Here is a 5,861-nt window from a genome sequence, read left to right as displayed (position 1 = left end):
TAATGAGGTGACACATTCAGCAAATTTATATATATTTATATATATATATATAATAAAATACGAAAAGCCAAGAAAATACGTTTAGCATAAAAATATAAAGTATATTCCCTTGTGAGATTGTGGTATAATGTTATTACGACAAGCGGCGTGGAGTGGAAATTGTTGGAAAGTTCATTTAATTTTCTCGGTACGACTCTTGGAGACTTTGCTAAATGGGTCGGTCGGTCTAAAGTCTTATGGGCATGTTTATGTTCGAAAATAATGGCCTTGTTTGCCTCTATTCCAAAATTTTCACCAATATTTCCCATTAACCGATAAGATATTAAGACTACATTTGGTTGGAGGATAAAATAATGAAATGATTAAGAAAAAAATGAAAAAAAAATGATTGAAGTATAAATATAATATATAATGATAAAATAATATTATGTTTGGTATGATGGTTAAGAATGAGATAATTAATAATCTTTTGATGAATTGACAAAATTTTCCTTTCACTTTTGCAGCGACGGTCGGCGGCGGTGGGGGTTGGCCGGCTGTGTGATTGCAGACGGTGGCGGCGACGGTTCGGCTATCGGCCGACAGGAGGAGGGGGCGGCCGGCTGGAAGTGGCGGCGGCGACGGTCGGCCGGCGGTCGGCCAACCGGAGGAGGGGGTGGTCGGCAGCGGCGGCAGGGGTGGTCGGCCGGCGGTCGGTGGGCGGTCAGTGGAGGGAAGTGGTGATGAGTTTGGATTTAAGATAAGGATAAAATTGAAAAAATAGGATGGATTAAGAGTGAGATAAATAATCCTAAGGGGTGAGGAGTGATTATTTTATCACAGTTAATATAACCTAATCATTCATAGAAGATTGACTTGGTTAAATAAAAAACGTATCAAACATGGGATTAGGTGGGTTAAAAAACCATAAACCCACCTAATTCCTCCAACCAAACATTGCCTAAAAAATAATAGGTAGAAATGGAAGGGAAGGTACTATTATTCATGTTTCTTATTTATGTGAATAACATTTATAAGAGTTTATTTTAAAATTGGAATATATAATTCCCCCCTTACATAGTGATACACATGTCATTTATCCATTCTCCTCGTCAGAAGATAAAAGCGAAAACAAGATTAAGGATCAGGAAAAAACAGAGTTTTGGATTTGGGTAGAATTCTAACAAGATAATTCTTGAAGTTATACTAGTTTCCAAGATTTCACGTTCCTTTGAAACTTAACATTTCAAAAGTTTATTGATAGCTGATGAGCAAGTTGTTGGTGCTACAAATGCCAAATTTTAGATTTTGGAGGTCTACGTCGAACTTAAAAATTAAGTCGCCCGAATAATAGTTAACAGATTTTCATTAATAAGAAATTTTCAAAATATAGCATCATCTCTATTTTAATATTTTTAACCGAAAGCAAACTTCTTATTCAGTTTTATCGCAATTCTCCGGATCATCAACATTTAAGGGAAACATGTTAAGATTGAGATTTGGACCTAACTCAATCTCAAAAGCTAGCCCAAGAAGAGAAGATTATCCAAGTTCATTTATGCAACTCCTAGGGATTTTATTCAACTGATGTGAGACAACCAACACACCTCATCACGCCCATGAATAAACATTTGGAGCCCAATTATGGGCAGAACGGGTGACCCAACTATACACAGTCCAACACATAACATATTAAAATTGAGATTTGGACCTAACTTTTATCGTTTTGATCATTCCATATCCTTCAAATTATCAATGATGTCTTCGATCTCTCATTATTTTATTGTTATCACTAAAGTATGTATTGTTAGAATTTTTCTCAAAAATCATGTTTTCACGTATATATAAACATGATAAATAATATGTGGAAGCAGATCGAGAATTACCTCCGGCCATCGAGAAATTTGTAAGTTTTCTAATTTCCTTTCGGTTGAAGCCTTCTAAGCACTTCACGATCTCTGTAGATGGTGTATATTTCTTATGAGGTGTGTGTGCTTAGGGACCTCAATCGTCTCTATTTATAGGCGTTTTTTCATACCATCGATGAATGTATCGGGAGCCGAGATTCAGAAGGAGAATCGTGTACGCATCTAAATTTTCTTGGCCGTCGCCAATATCAATTTGTACACGATTCTTCTTTAACATGTGTCACGTTTTTCTTACATTCTCCCACTTGACACATATATCTCTTTTACCATAGGAGAAAACAAAATACATGAATCATGGCAATAGTTCCTCTACAAACGAGTATTATCTTCCATGTATCACAATGCATTATGTATCTCAAACTGTATAACTTAATGAATAAACCTTATGTTTATTCGAGGTCCAACTTTATTGATATTTCTCAAATCAATGAATGTGTACACAACAAATATGAGAAAATATCACATCATAGTTTCATTAAATTTGTTCTTACAACAAAATTACATAAAGGAACCAAGTCTCATTCTTTCTGTATGATCCTTAAATTTCAATGGTGGCATGCCCTTAGTTAAAGGATCCGCAATCATCAATTCAGTGCTAATGTGCTCGATAAGTAACTTCTTATCTTTAACACGTTCTCGTATGGCTAAATATTTAATGTCGATGTGCTTGCTTCGACTACCACTTTTGTTATTTTTAGCCATAAAAACAGCAGCTGAATTGTCACAATATATTCTTAATGGCCTAGATATAGAATCCATAATTCTAAGCCCTGAAATGAAACTCTTCAACCATACACCATGTGAGGTTGCCTCAAAACAAGATACGAACTCAGCTTCCATAGTGGAAGTAGCAGTCAATGTCTGCTTTGCACTTCTCCAAGATACAGCTCCACCAGCTAGCATAAAAATATATCCTGAAGTGGATTTTCTTGAATCAATGCAGCCAGCGTAGTCTGAATCAGAGTAGCCAATTACTTCCAAATTCTCAGTTCGTCTGAACATAAGCATATAATCTTTGGTCCCTTGAAGGTACCTCATTACTTTCTTTGCAGCTTTCCAATGGTCTAAACCTGGATTACTCTGATATCTTCCCAACATCCCAACAACAAATGCAATGTCAGGTCTAGTGCAAACCTGAGCATACATCAAGCTTCCGACAGCAGAAGCATAAGGAATGTTTTTCATTTGTTCCCGCTCTAGATCATTCTTTGGGCATTGGCTCAAATTGAATTTATCGCCTTTCACAACAGGAGCTATACTTGGTGAACAATCTTTCATCCGATATCTCTCTAAAACTTTGTTGATATAGGTTTCTTGAGACAGACCTATAATACCTCGAATTCTATCTCTATGTATCTTAATGCCAATGACATAAGATGCATCACCCATATCCTTCATATCAAAATTTTTAGAGAGAAATTGTTTCACCTCATATAACAAACCCTTATCATTGGTTGCAAGTAATATATCATCCACATATAGAATAAGGAAACAAATCTTGCTCCCACTGACCTTCTGGTATATACATTGATCCATGAGGTTCTCAACGAATCCGAATGAAGAGATAACATCATGAAATTTTAAATACCATTGACGGGAAGCTTGTTTCAATCCATATATAGATTTCTTAAGCTTACAAACCAATTGCTCACCATTACTAGAGAAGAATCCTTCAGGTTGTTTCATATAAACCTCTTCCTCTAGTTCTCCATTGAGAAAAGCTGTTTTCACATCCATTTGTTGCAAATCTAAGTCAAAATGTGCAACTAATGCTAGAATGATACGAAGAGAATCTTTTTTAGATACAGGAGAAAAAGTCTCCTTATAATCGATTCCTTCTTGTTGAGTGAATCCTTTAGCAACGAGTCTTGCTTTATACCTTTCAATGTTGCCTAATGAGTCTTTCTTTGTTTTGAAGACCCATTTACATCCAATGGCTTTTACACCATCAGGCAACTGAACAAGATCCCAGACTCCATTAACTGCCATAGAATTCATCTCTTCTTTCATAGCATTAAACCATAGTTTTGACTCATTACAATTCATGGCTTGTGAAAACGTTTCAGGATCATTTTCGGCTCCGATGTTAAAATCCGATTCTTGTAAATACACAACATAATCACTAGATATTGCTGATCTTCTTATTCTAGTAGATCTCCTAAGGTTGTTTGGTTGATCAACAATTTCTTGTTGTTCTTCATTAACAACTTGATCTACTGGATTTTCATCAGCAATTTGTGGAACTTCATTAACTGGTTGTCTAACACCCATTTGGTCTTGAGGGGTGTGAATAACGACCAATCTGTCCATTGAATAAGAGGGTTGTGCATTAATGTGATCATTCTCAAAAACTATGTCATGATCACTCCCACTAATCAAGTCATTTTCAAGAAATTTTGCATTTCTTGATTCCACAATTCTAGTGTTGTGAGATGGACAATAGAATCTGTACCCTTTGGATTTTTCGGCATACCCAATGAAATATCCACTTATAGTTTTTGGGTCCAGTTTCTTTTCATGTGGGTTGTAAACTCTTATTTCAGAAGGACAACCCCAAACGCGTATATGTTGTAAACTCGGTTTCCAACCTTTAAATAACTCAAATGGCGTCTTTGGGACAACCTTGGTTGGAACTCGGTTTAATATATGCACAGCTGTCTTAAGAGCTTCAGTCCACAAAGATTTATGAAGTTTAGAGCTAAGAAACATGCTCCTCACCATGTCCAATAATGTTCGGTTTCTCCTCTCAGCTACGCCATTTTGGTCCGGAGAACCAGGCATAGTATATTGGGCAACAATCCCATGTTCTTGAAGAAACTTCGCAAACGGACCAGGTGCTTGTCCATTCTCAGTGTATCTACCGTAATATTCTCCACCTCTATCAGTTCTCACGATCTTAATATATTTTCCACATTGCTTCTCCACTTCAGCCTTAAAAACCTTAAAGGCTTCAAGTGCTTCGTTTTTATTATGAAGCATGTAGATATACATGTATCGTGAGTAATCATCAATGAAAGAGATGAAGTATTTCGGACTTTGCATGTCCATATCTGGACAACAAATATCTGAATGTATGATTTCTAATATTTCTGTACTCCTCTTGGCACCCTTTTTAGACTTATTAGTCTGCTTTCCCTTAATGCAATCCACACAAGTCTCAAAATCAGTAAAATCTAAAGTACTGAGTACTCCATCATTTACTAATCTTTTAATCCTCTCTATGGAGATGTGTCCCAATCTCCGATGCCATAATATAGAAGAATCTTCATTTATAACACATCTTTTAATACCTCCTTGAACATGCATAGTGGTGTTATTATTTTGTAAATAAATAGAGAAAAGACCATCAACCATTGTACCATTTCCAATAAGATTTGATTTATAAAACAAATTTATTGATTTATCCAAAAACTGAAATGAATAACCAAGGGGTACAAGTTTTGAAACCGAAATTAAATTCCTAGAAAAACTAGGAACATAAAATGTCTTTTCCAATTTTAAAATATAACCACTATTCAACACTAGGCAGCAAGTCCCAATAGCCTCCACATGCGAAGACATCTTGTTTCCTGAATAGATGCTCCGCTCATTTTCTATTGGCTTCCTTAGGTTTTGCATACCCTGCAAGGTATTTGTAACATGGATTGTAGAACCAGAATCAATCCACCATGTGTTATAAATCATATTAACCATATTAGATTCATAACAGACAAATGAAGTAGGAATACCTTTCTTTTCAAGCCAGTCCTTAAATTTATTGCAATCCTTCTTCATGTGTCTCGTCTTTTTACAGAAGAAACACTTGGATTCTTTCTTAATGTCAGGTTGAGGTGGAATTATTCCTTTTCCTTTTCCTTTTCCCTTGACTTTGGCTTGTGTCTTATACTTTCCTTGTGTAATCATAAAGATATTATCACTTGTTTCCATCAACAGCCTTCCTTCCTCTTGAACACA

Source organism: Primulina huaijiensis, chromosome 7, assembly GCF_012295235.1.
Source record: "Primulina huaijiensis isolate GDHJ02 chromosome 7, ASM1229523v2, whole genome shotgun sequence".
Taxonomy (NCBI): Eukaryota; Viridiplantae; Streptophyta; class Magnoliopsida; order Lamiales; family Gesneriaceae; genus Primulina; species Primulina huaijiensis.
The sequence above is the reverse complement of the archived record's forward strand: the minus strand, read 5'-3'. Positions refer to the sequence as shown.